Source organism: Columba livia, chromosome 12 (genome assembly GCF_036013475.1).
Source record: "Columba livia isolate bColLiv1 breed racing homer chromosome 12, bColLiv1.pat.W.v2, whole genome shotgun sequence".
NCBI lineage: Eukaryota > Metazoa > Chordata > Aves > Columbiformes > Columbidae > Columba > Columba livia.
Genome location: NC_088613.1, coordinates 12,147,399 through 12,160,500, shown reverse-complemented (window position 1 = coordinate 12,160,500; position 13,102 = coordinate 12,147,399). Strand labels below are relative to the sequence as shown.

The 13,102-nt window shown below is 38.4% G+C and overlaps 1 long non-coding RNA gene across 1 annotated transcript in view; it reads left to right on the top strand.

Moving 5' to 3' along the window:
- The window catches only part of LOC110362878 (uncharacterized), a 330,506-nt gene that overhangs the window by 282,607 nt on the left and 34,797 nt on the right, over positions 1 to 13,102 (top strand). Inside the window, exons 6-7 of the long non-coding RNA XR_010475687.1 lie at positions 218 to 321; positions 660 to 776. This is a non-coding gene — a long non-coding RNA (uncharacterized LOC110362878). The remainder of the gene's footprint in view (positions 1 to 217; positions 322 to 659; positions 777 to 13,102) is intronic.

Genomic DNA, 13,102 nt, shown 5'->3' with positions numbered 1-13,102 from the left:
TTTTCCTGAGCATAAGATGTATGATCTTCTGTTTGCTTTTGGTCTTGCTACCAATGACTTATTCTTTATTTTCTTCTTCTCGTTGCTTAACTTTGTGCTTTATATTGCAGATTGAGCAGATATGGGTAGGTGAGACTTACCATTGAAACAGACTTTTGAGAAATCAGTCATTGTTTAGTTTTTTAACACTGAACCTTCCTGTCATACTGATCTATAGCTCAGTGATGGATTGCAATAGATGCCATGCCTCTTGCACAAGCTAAGCTGTTGCCAGCATGCTTCAGGCATAACTGGGTCCTTTTCAGAAAAGCCTTTGCTGAGGTAAGCTGGGGTGAGTTATCACATGCATTTGTTAAATATTTTGGGATGGAAGATGAAATTTTTGCCACAGTGAAGTCACTAGGAGTTTTGAAATTAAATTACATGGAGTTGTGTGTTCGTATAGGCTTTCCATTTCCAAAATCCTTCATGTTCACTGCCCTCATCCTATTCCTCTAATATTAAGATGAAATATTCAGGCTTGTACAAGACAAACCACAGTTTTTAGCTGCCCAAAATATGATTTTTAATAGTAATCAAGATCTCCTCAACATTTATTTGGGACTAGGTCATCCTTTGGTTTAGGAAATTAAATTTAGTTTGTCACATCTTCTACATAGGAGCATCTCCCTGCTGGACTGGCCAGCAAAAGATCAGAGTACAGGGGACTTCAGAATGTCAAGACTTGGACTTCATCTCCTTCTTCCACACAGAACATGCTAGGCATGATTTCACAGGTAAGTAACGATATCAAACTAATAACAAAGTAATATTTGAAGAAAATGTATTAGCATGGTTTTCATGTAATTCCAAGGTGTATGCACAGAAAGTGGATATCTTAGGATTCACATTTCACACCATGACAGCCTTTGCCATTGTATCAAGGCTGCATTTCAAATGACCTATATAATCCTTGTTGCTGTGATATTACACCTCTACAAAGAAAAACCTCTGAGCCACGTGAAGCAACATATTCTGGGACCTTTGATTCCCCTGTATGACTTTATCATGATTCCTCTCAAATATTACATTTTGTGCTGCTACTTTCTGATATATGAGAGAACATTATCTGGGTGAAATCAGCCCATGTCCCCTTAAGGGTTAAGGGGAGGGCAAGTGTCTGAGCTTAAAAGATGAGCAGTGTCAATGCAAGCATGGGAAGCAAAGTCAGTAGCTGCACATCAGCTGTAAAGCATACAACTCAATGCATGAGAACGGTCAGGAAGTATTATTTACAAAAATATTAGAAATACAGATTAAGTCTTTCTGTCACTTTCATTTAAAACCTAATGCTTGTATGCCAAGATGATGAAATGGCAGTTCTCCAGGGACACATCCTGTGATGTTCTCACCTCCAGCTTTTTATATTTATTATCTCCAAGGTCCTGGTGTCTACAGCAGGCAGAGCCAAGGGACAATTCAGAGACTTCCTCTATTGTTTTCTGAAAATTGCCGTGGCCTCTGCAATGTGTTGTTTGCTCTTTCCCTCCACTCGCACTCCCAGTTCCTTCGGCAGTGCTCTGTAGCCACGTCCTATCTTCAGTGAGAGGAAACTATGATAATGAGGAGACAGATGGGATCCTCTTCATGAACTCTAATCTCTTTCAGTTTTATTGGTGACAGGTGCTGGAATGAATTCTGTGCTAATGGGAACTCCTGAACTACTGGGGTAAAATTTAAATACCTGGCAGAAGAAAATTATCATATGGTTAAAGTACCAGACTTTGGTTCAGGAGCTTTTTCTGAAGACTTTTGTTTGATTTGTGGCATGACACTTAATCTTCTGTACTTCATCCATAAAATGTGGATAATATTGCCTTCTTTTCTTAGTCGAAGAGAGGGTGATGATTCACACAGGCTAAAGAGGAAAAGACAGTCAAAATTATTGCTTGAATTTTAAAAGGCTGTTGTTAATGCACTATGCAGAGAATCTGGAGCAAATATTAAATGAATTATTATTGTTTTCCCTTCCTCCGAGCCATTGTTTCTTTTCAGCCCTTGAACAGCCCGATTCTGATACAAGGTTTACTCTGAGCAAACACTTTTCCTTGAAATTGCTTTTGTTTCAGATTGAAGGAGAGAAAGGGTAATAAATGAATAAGCAACTAATACAAGATCGACATGAAAGAGAAGGCAAGAACCATTCCCTTTGTCTCAGCCTTTTTGAGTAGATTTTTAGTCCCATGTTGAAGCAGAGAGCATGAGACAACTTTATTTATAGGGATGCAAATGAAACGGAGAATGAGACAGCCCAGTTATACCTCCATAACCCAGGAAACCCAGTATTTTAGCACAAATCCCCTACTACCTCTGCTGCAGCATTGCATCAGTCTTTCTTATAAATGGAAGAATGATCTGCTGTTTGTGTATTAATTTGTATCTTGTTTTCTTTGTCAGCCAGGTGAGGTCTGGAAAAAGAGGGGGCAGCACTAGGGGTGCAGGGGGTGTCAGCACAGGTTGGAGACCCAGCCCCACCTGCCCCGAGAGAGGGGAGTGCAAGAGAAACAGGTTTTTTAGGTGGCAGCTTTCCATGTCTTGCAACAGGGAACTTCACAAACTCCACTGTGAAAGCCCCTCACAAAAAGTAGCTTATTTCTTAGCATAAAAATTATGTTGTCTTTCTTCCTTCCACCCCCAATTTCCCCAAAAAATTATTTAGAAATTAGAAATGTATTAGAATTTCCTCACCCATTTCATCCAAATAATTTTGTCTAATTTTCTTTTACATGAAACCTGATATGTCTCAATATTTTAGGATGTCGGGACTGAATTGTATACTCTTGGATATTGAAATCACTTTTTTTTATGATAACCCATCCACTATCATTTGCTTTCAACTGCTCTCCTAAAAAAACCTTTCTCTTTGGTGCTGAGATGACTTGCTAAATGTTGTAACATTATTTGTGAATTTCTAGTGAATATTCTTGAGAATAAAAGGGCGATAAGGGTCCGAAGAATGCTGATGATACATGACTTGGCTATGTAAGTTTCTTGTAACAGAAAACTTGGAATCCAGTCAAAAATAGATTGCAGATAATACTCTTATTACATGAAGTACAAAGTTAAAAAGGGGTTACTGCTCTTGTAATCCAGCTTACTTGTTAAATTTAGGAGTATTATAAACTGTGAACAGTTTGTGACAGATGTGACATTTAGGTGGCCTTGGTACATATAGAATAAACTTTTCTAAAAACCATGATGGAAGTCTTTATTTCGTGTCCCTTCCTTTCTCATACCGGGTGGAAATATGCAGATATTTTTTCTCTTTAAAAGAGAAATTAATGAAAGAAGATCTACGCTAGATCCCAGCTTTAGCCAAGGACTACGCAGTTCAGGTCTGAGATAGCTCTGCTGTATCACCGGTGGATCAAGAAGGATGCAAAATGGACCAGCATGACTGCGTGGGTCAGACGGAGCAGCTGACTCTTTCTGTTCTCTCTTCCTGTGCAGCTGTTTGGCTGAGGACTGTGTGGTAGCTGTTCCCTTCTCACCTTGGCTTCTCAACAGAGTCCTTGTTTCCTCTGTATTGCCATTTTTATTTTATAACACAAGAAACTCTGCTGATCTGTGCAGAGTTTAACTGCAATGGAAGCTTATTAAAGGCAGAAAAATGGGAGGGTTTTTATCTTTTTTTTAAGAAATTTTGCAGTATGGCTTTTGTCCTTGCTACTGTAAATCTGTTCATTGTCATGTAACACTTCATCTAGCAACTCTTCATCAACCTTGTACACACTAAGACTTTTTTAACCACAGGCAAGCTTCATATCAGCAATGAAGAGGATCACTTCTACATATCCTTTAGCTGAACACAAGAGTACACAGGAGAATAAATACATCTTGGGTATATAAATATTTTCTTTCTTCTGGCAACAGGTTTGCTAGAAAGTTGCAGGATTCTGAAATTGGTGAGAAGTTTCTCCCCAGTGGCATATTTTAGAAGTGATGCTTGGGGAAAATACATTTATGGAAGAGGGGGCTCTTTCTTTGAGTACAGGCTTTCTGTTCCCATTTTTCACTACTTGTGTTACTCAGTGCTGAGTGCATCACTTCTTATCATGATCCAAATGTAGGTACTGCTAGGAAGCTTTTATGTTAAAGTGTTCAAAGAAATGGTTGCTTTGCATTGGATGTTTCTTGCCCCGATTTCAATTAAAAATTCACACAAGATTTTCTTTTCTCTTATTTGTTCAGCTTTAGGCATTTGTTGTGAGAAAGGGAGGACATGAAAGATTTCAGATATCATCTCTTCTCAGAACAGCTTGTGAATCACTCTGTAAACTTACCAATGTTTAGTGCTTTCTGATGGCAATAGTTTCAGCTCTATAGGTTGATTCTTTTCCCCCCAGTTTTCTTCCTGTGGATCTGGACACCTTGTAACTTGCTTAAGAATACTTACTAGGCTCATAAAGAGCAGGGAGGGCTGCAGGAATGCTGGTTGTGTTACCAGCTGCAGTGGGCCAAGTGATCGGCTCACACCTCCTTGTCCCCAGCATCCCGGCTCAGCCAGAACTGCGTGTGTGAGGTGGAGGGGGAATAACAATCTGACTTCAGGTCATCTTCTCACATTGTGCTCAGACACCTTGTGCAGCCCCGCCTTGGTCAGCTCTCGAGGCTCAGCTCCTTAGGCTGAGCTGGGGAAGCTGTAGTGCAGACTCAGACCTGCTCATGAGTGGGGAGGTGGTGGGCGGTTGGGACCAGCTTAAAATGTTGCTGATAAATCTGCCAGTGTCTTTCTGGCAGATCTGTGAGCAACCCATGAAACGACATCTCTGAATTATTCTAAGAAACAAGTCTGTTCGAAGTCTGCTCTGTGAATATATGCTCACCGTGCTCAAGAGCACTGATATTTGCAGGTCTGTTTCTTGACAAAGTAGTTGTGAAAAGCCCGTCTGATAGTCAGACAAAAACCAGAAACTGGTTTTCTTCATGCAAAACTTCAAAGGTAGATGCAGTTAACCTAGCATCCAAAACGGCCTTCTTCATTCCATCTGATGAATATTATGCATTTGATGTCCTTTTAAAGTTAAATGTTACATTTGTTCTTAAACTTGGCAAACTTCTTTGTTTTATATACCATTGTTAGTTTAAACAAAGCAAGCTGATATTTAATGCTGGTTTTTAATGTGATGAAAAGTGTCTTAGTTTTCAGGTAATGATAATCCAGAGCAGATAAACCAGTACAAATAAATGTTACCTCCCTGTTAATTTCAGGTGCTGGTTTAATACACAACAGGTTATTATTACCTCAGTTATGTCCTTTGTCCTATTCATTTCCTTTTGATGTTGCTTTATTCTGATCCACTTTGCTAGTGATGTTGTTAGCCTGGAATGGCAATATGTGCTGTGTCCCTGTGAAGGACTGTGTCTGTGACGGGTTTCCATTGGAAAATGAGAGAATGTATTGCAAAGTACAGTGAGGACAGCCTGTGGTATTTTTCTGTACCAGAAAACAAACAAACACACACACACAAAAACAGAAAACCAACACCCTCACAAAAATCAAATTAGACCTCTCCTTAGAGCTTATTTAGCTCCATTTTGCTAAAAGAAATTATTTTTGTCAGAAAAAATGAATGTATTAATTTTATGTGGAAGGATTTTATCTTTCGTGTTTCACTACACAGCGTTTCAATACTATGTAGTTCTAGGTCAGTTTAATCTACCCAGTGTCTCAAGATTTCTGTGTATCAGGTACTGTATTTTACTGGTACTTTCTTTAGGGTAGAGTTGTATCCAAAAGCAAGGGATTATCCTACCCAGACCAGCAAGGCTGTCATTCAAGAAGCGCAAACCTTCTCCCCCGTGCAATTAGGGAACAAGCTCACTACTGACCGACCAACCCTGCCTGTTGTGCTTCACTGAGGAGCTACTTGTCAAATGTCCCTTTTTAGCCTTAAAACTAGAATTCCTGAATGTTCTTTAAGACAAGTAACTGCTGCAATTTGTTTACTTCAATAAGGAACCCGCTGAAAGTCGCAACCACAATGTTGCTGGGTCCTAGAAGGGCCTTAGGGCTCAAATCAGCTGTCAGATGGGGATATTCTGTCTGCTTGCTCCAACAGCAGACGAAGTCAAGTGTTGTTTGGCTGAGAAATAGTGACAGCAAGTTTTTCTTGCAAACAGATTTTCTTACAGCAATGCATTTATTTGTGAAGTAAATCAATGTTTTCTTTTTTCCTTGAAGAGTGGCAGGAACAAAAGAAGCAAGCAGCATTCCTCCTGACTTTTCGGAAGGGCTCTGCACTGGCCTGGGGGGTGCAGAGCTCTCCTCAGGGCTGGGCGATAGTTTGATCTCCACTGTGCACCTTTGAAATACCATAGGAATTACACCCAGTAGCTCCATGCTGCTCTCTGACCACTTTGTCTCAGGTGGTAGCATGAAGCATCCTCTTTTCTGATTTTACTATACCGAGGAATTTAACCTGAGTGCTTAGTATTCATTTATTTAAATGAGATCAGTTAACATATTTGCTTCCAACTCCCATAGAGGAGGACCGTTAACTCCTCATTCCTAGCTATGTATCTACAAAACCTGGTGCATATTAAGTAGTAAATGGAAATTTCCTCTGCTTGCAGGTTAGCCACTAGACTGTTGCTATTGTTCCTGAATTCTAGTAGCCTAACAGAAGAGTGTGCTCTTGCAGAGAAATCTTACTAGAATTGTTAGAGAAGGATTTGGTACAATATGTTGTGTGCGTGGTCAAATCAGTTGCTGCACCTGACTGGAATGGCTGTATTTTGTTTCTTAAAGTATGGAAGGCTCTGAAGACATGGCTGAAATAGGCTTTGATCCTGGTTTTTGCACTAGGAAAGTGTAAATGCCCTTTGTGGAAGGTCTGAAAGCCAGGATCGATGGGTCCGTTAAGGAGTGAGCTTTGCATTGAAGGAAACTACAAATACAAGCTGGTAAAACTGTAGCAGGCAATAATCGGAAGCCATTTATTTATTTTTTTTATTAGCAATTCTTTATCAGTGAATGTGAAATAATATAAAATAAAATTACTTTCCCCAAAACAGAGACTCTTGAGAAACTTCTAAGGCAGAAAGTTTGTAGATCAACTTCTTGAACTAGTAGTGTGTCTAACATTGACTGCATTTGCTAGTAAGCTTGGAACTTTTCTTAATAGGATGATTAGGAATCAGTCAGAGAAACTGCAGCCTGGGAAAAAAAAAAAAATAAAGAAAAAAAAAAAAGTAGCCTTTTGTTCTCTTTTATTGGTTTGAATTTTCTCCATGTGAGTAAGTCAAGCAGAACTAGAAGTCTTTAAAGCATTTGTTCTCTTGATCATCTAAACTTGGCTTCTCTGAAGTGCTAAAATTCCCAAATCAGCAGCTGAAGAGGTGAGATGTAAAAACTAGGGATACAGTTTGAAATAAATCAGCATTTAAAAAAAAATATTTCAGTGTTTCTGTGTTAGAAATGAGAGAAGCTACTTGTACCTAGGTTAAAATATCCTCATCTTGATAACATCCCCTTCTTCCTAAGCTTTGGATTTATATTCCATTTTAATTCTTCAAGGTTATGGTGCTTTTCAGATCCCCAGTGTTCCCTAGTAGGTTTAGAATGTTAAAAGGCCATTGTTTTATTTCTAACAGTCCTCAGCTGCTTGGAATAAAATAATTTGTTTGGATACTTCTAAGGAGAGAAAGAGACAGGGAGAGGGAGGTGTTTGTTCCTGTGTGTTTCTTGATGCACAGCATGTGTGGACCACTTGGCATGTGTTGCTGGTTTTGTCTTCTGCTTTCACAAGAAAGTGGAGATTTGCTGGTGAACCATCTTGTCTTTTTCACATCTCGTGTAGTGTGCTACGTAGAAAAGGAAGGGAAAAGAGATAAAAATCTGAAAATATACATCCTTTGACTTAGTTGAGCTGAGGAAGGTAGACACATGACATTGCTCTGTACCATGTTAGGCTTGGCCATGTCACATGCTGTGGTTCACGTGCAGTCACTCGGTGGACGCTGATGCACACACGTTCTTGCTTTCCAGTCTAAAGCGTTCTGTCTTCTGGAACAGGCACTCCAAAGTTAAAATCACTCTGTTGCTTTAGGTAGCTTTTTTTAACAGAATGTAATACTAAAGAGTTTTGTTGCTCTAGTCAAAGTTACATAGATTAACCTAACTTCTGGGAGAAAACACAGTGAAGTTGACAGCTTGTTTGCTAATCATGGAATAGAATATTGGTAAAAGTGTAGAATGGGTTGTCTTTGATTAGTTCACTTAAATATCTGCTAAGAACAACTTTTAATGCAATGATCAGTCATTTTGTGCTTGACTGAGTCATTTTGGAAGTGAAGTAAAATTGACTTTTATGAGAAGCAGTCATACCGGAGATAGCTCAGTACGTGTGTTTTAATTGTTGCTGTTTCTCTCTTTTTATGAGGTTTCAGAATATTTTGTGTGTTTTTACAACAATTCACTGATGTGCTGGGAACTAAGGCTTTATGTACAAAGAACAGTAACTGGATAAGAGCCAAAAAGAAAACCAAATGCACATTGTTAAATTTTTACCCTACATGAAATACATAATTCTCTATTCTGCTTATTAACCTCTTCTACAATCTAGTTTGCATGCAGGAAATGAAATCCCTTACTAGTTAAAGGGCACTGTGGTTTGTAGTGTAGTAATATTAAAATACAAGATGTGTAGCTTGGTGGCAGGAAAAAAAATACAATCTCTCAAACCCAAAGGAATAATTGACTTGTTGTAATAAACATATCAAGTGCATGACTTGGTTTAAAGTTCTTTTGTGACAACTGGCAAGTCCTTTCATCCTGTCATCCCCAATGGGGTGCATCCTCGCTTGAAAAACTTATGGCCGGATCTGAAAATATACGTCACTCCCCAAATGCAGTGGGATTCAGAAGAGTGAGTGGCAGTCCCTGTGGTGCGTTGTTTTTTTTTAATTTCCTGAAGACTAATAATTTTATTTTCATTTTGTGAACTGCATTCACACTTCTGTTTTAACTGTCATTTGTCTCCTAAACATATAATTTGTATGTAATATAATATAATTAGTATAATGTAAATGCCCAAATATCCAGCATGAACATACGGTAATCCTTCCCTTGCAGGTGGTAGATACGTTGATGCCTATGGCTCAAGCGCTTGCATCACAGATTGATGCCTTTGTATTTAAGAGAACTCACATATTTTTCTTTGCTTTTAGTTTCTCCCAGCATAGTCTTCTCCTGGCAATCTCCCTTCTGGTCAATCAGTTTTGAGAGATGGGGAGCACAAGACCCAAAACATGCTTCCATCTCTATGGTATGACACCCACCACATCACTGTGTTCATGAAACAGTTTATTTTAGAAATAGACTTGTAGCAGATCAGGAATAAACCTCTTTTATTCATTGTTACATTTACTTAGACCGTCATATAGGTGGCATTTATGTCTAGAAGGAGGGTTTATTGGGGAAAAAAATACAAAGGTTTACTGATTTCTTGGAGTATTAGAATTAGTTTTTGTTTTGTTTTGTTTTGTTTTTTTTTCCCGTCAGGAGAAATTATGAACTGGCTGTATCCATATGCTCCATTAAAACACAGTCATTTCTTTTTTTAACCTTTAATGAAAGTATAAGGTGAACTTATAAAGGTGTTTGTAGGTTATATGATTAGCTGATGTCAAATGCTCAAACATTGGAGCTGGTGGCAGAAAAGCTCCTGTGCTGGGCTCAACTTCTCCTCAGGCAGGATGAGGGTGAGGGTGAGGGTGAAGATGAGGAGGGGTGGCCTTCAGGGCACCAGCTCTGCTCTTTCCAGCTTCTCCTCCAGAGCTGCAGCCTTCTTTGCCAATGACAGCATGGAGACACATCCTGATTCCCCCTTGTCCCCCTCTTGAGAACAGATATCTGAGGATACCCAAGAAAGCAACCACTGCTGAAACAAAATCTGTAGTTAGGAACGAGCTGTCTGAGGGAATCTTGTTTATTTTTTCTTCTGTTGTGGTGCACGTATGGAAAGGGGTTGGCAGCACTTACCACAGTAGAAAGAACAACACTGTAAAAATTACAAAAGAGGACTTGATAAACATGTAAAGTGATTTTTAATTTCAGACACCCTGGAGCATGATGCATTTGAAATTTTTTAATTGGGAGCTTGAAGTTTGATAGATTTAATTGCAGAAGATAGTGAAGTCCTGAGCCCAATGAATACAAACAGGAATCTATAAAGTTTTGAAGCTTTCTTTTAATGTTAGAGAGCCACCAAGTGCATAACATGTGTCGTCTTTGTATCATCCATGCTGTGACCATCTCCTTACACAAGTGACCAAGTTAATCTCTCATTTTCCCAGTCTGTATTTTTGTATCTTGGAAGCTATAAAATGCACACATTTTAAGAATATGAGTGGGGCAGTTCAGAAACCTCAGGCCAGCCACGTAACCACAGGAGCCGCATGGGGCTTTTTCGTTTGCTGATATGAAGGCTGATCACACTCCAAGCAAGTACTACATGTTGTCAGCTGTCTAGTTAAAATCACCCTGCTGAGTCCTCAACAGGGTTATAACACATTTCTTCAGAGAAAAAAAAAAAAAAAAAGGAGTTTATATCATCTTTTGGTTGGGATTTGTGGTTCTGGTTGTTTGTGGGGTTTTTTTGGAGAGGGGCTTGGTAGCTTTTTTGTCCTTTGTTAGGCTTGCTTTAGAAATGCATTTATTTCAGTAATTCTTTCAGATTTACTCGAATTTTCTGGCAAACAAATTGCATATATATGTCATCATCTTACTTAAAGGCAGGGTTTGGGTTTTTTTGTTTGCTTGTTTGTTTTTATCATACTGGCACAGTATGTTCAAACACCATTCAGCTACACTCCTGCTTACTCGTTTAAAGAGATAAATGTATAGAATTAATCAGGTCCATCTGTGGGTTGGCAAACTGATATATTCCTCTGAGAAATGGTGTATGCATTATTCAGAAGGTTTGTTTTTGTTTTTTTTGTTTTTTTTTACATTATTGTTGGGTACTGCTGTTGCCTGTACTGGTTAAAGCTTGGAGAGCTTAGTGCTGGTGATGATTCTGCCCACAAGTGCAGCATATAGGAACATTTCTGCTTCATCCTGATCCCTGAAGGTGTCTCTGTTTAGTGGAACATTTTTAATTACTCTTTATAATGTTGCAAAACTTCCTTTGGGCTTTGTGGAGGCAGTTACAGATAAAGAGTCATCTGGAAGCCGGGAAAAATTATCAACTCAGGAGCTGAGACGAGAGTTAGAAATCCTGATGAGAACCGAGCAGAAGATGGACAGGATTCTTCCCATGATAGAGACTGTGGGGACAGTTGACCCAAGTAAAGAGCTGCTCAAATAAAAGTAGAAAAAATGTTAGAATATTTTGTTTGTTTCTTTGTTTTGCTGGCTCTACAATTTTACATTTTCCCATACTTGTTTGGTTTGAAGCTTAGAGGTTGATTTGGTTTTTGTTCTTCTATTAGCTAATGTCTCTTCTATTCAAAAAGTCAAAGTCAGGGAGATAGTTGGAAAAATAATTATGGTTGTATAACAGAAATAGTTGACTGCAAATCATGCTATGTATAGAACTTCCTCCCGTTTCCCCACAGAAATACAGCTTCTACAGCAAAACTTCAGAGTTTTGAGTGATTGAGGAGTGAAACATTAGTACTAGTATTCTGGCAATTTCTTGTTCACAATGGGATGCTGAACTCCATGATTTTATATATGCATCATTTTTTCTAACAAATATGTACTCTGGGTGGGTAAAAGTTTTCTCAAATGATTTGAAAATAGCAATCATAATATTAGTATCTAATTCATTTATCTGGTGTGCCTTTCAGAAGATCAAAGCTTTATAATTTGTTGGAAATAGCTAAGAATTACACGGTTAACGTAATGAAGTGGTTTTGCTCTTACATTGAGTACAAACATCATTAATATTGAAAGATTATTACGGAAATACAGGCTTCACCGAGTAACAAGACTTAGTGCAGCTATTTTGTGCAACATTCCTTTCAAAATGCAATTAGTGAAATTATTTTTCTCATGAATAGGTCGTGTAGGGCTGGTCAAAATAGCAAACTGTATTTTTTCAAAGAAATGAAATTGTTTCAGTCTACAGAATAGATTTTGAAGGGTGGGCTGTAGGTTTTTTGGTTTTCTTGTTCTGTTGAAAAATCAAGACAATGATGGGGGAGTACATAAAAAAAAGTGGAGAGAGGGGAAAATATAGAAACTAAATAACTGATTTGTTTTCACAGGTTTTTCTGTGAAACTACTATCTAATTTTGGAAAAAAAAAAAGCTGTTTCACTATGACATGATACAATCTTGCTTCCATTACTTTGCCATTTTTATTGAAACAAGGGTACATATGTTTCACTGATTAGTTAATTACTCTCTGTTGCCATACTGCTGTTCTTATTCCGTAATTTAATTTTCTTTTGGTTGAATAGCCAATGAATGTGAAGTATCTATGAAAAAGTGTGGCTGGAAATGGTAGGAAGGAGAATTTGTCTTCCAGTCAACTGAATACTGAAAAATGCTGCAGAATTCTCTAAAATTTTACTTAATTGGTTAGAGAAATTGCGTCATAGTTTTTCCTTTTTATTCTGATATTCCATTCACTTTTCTGTGGTTTCACTGGACATAATCAACTGCATCGAGTAAAGTTGCTGTTGAAAAGAAGTAGGTTGAGGATTTAGGTCAGATTACATATCTCTGCCTATATGATATATTTTATGCCCAGGAGGAGATGAGAGCTCAGGTCGCAGCAACGCTGTCCTGAGATCCCAAGGACCTCGAGGGTGACCCTTTTGTGTGACAGGGATCTTTCTGAGTTGCTGGGCTCAGTGATGTCTTGTAGGATTTTGAAGTTTCTTTGCCTTTATAAATTTCCTCTTTTGACTGTGATAGCTCTTCCTTGCATCTCATTTTACATCCCTCTTCACACAAATGCAGAAAATTACATCATCTTAATGAAGATTTAGGGGCAATTTTTTAAGGTTAAAAATTCCTCTAATAAAGAGTTCTATTTTCACACCTTATAAATAGCCATCAAACCCTGGCCATTAGGCACTTGTTATCTACTGGTGACAGTTGACGGTTT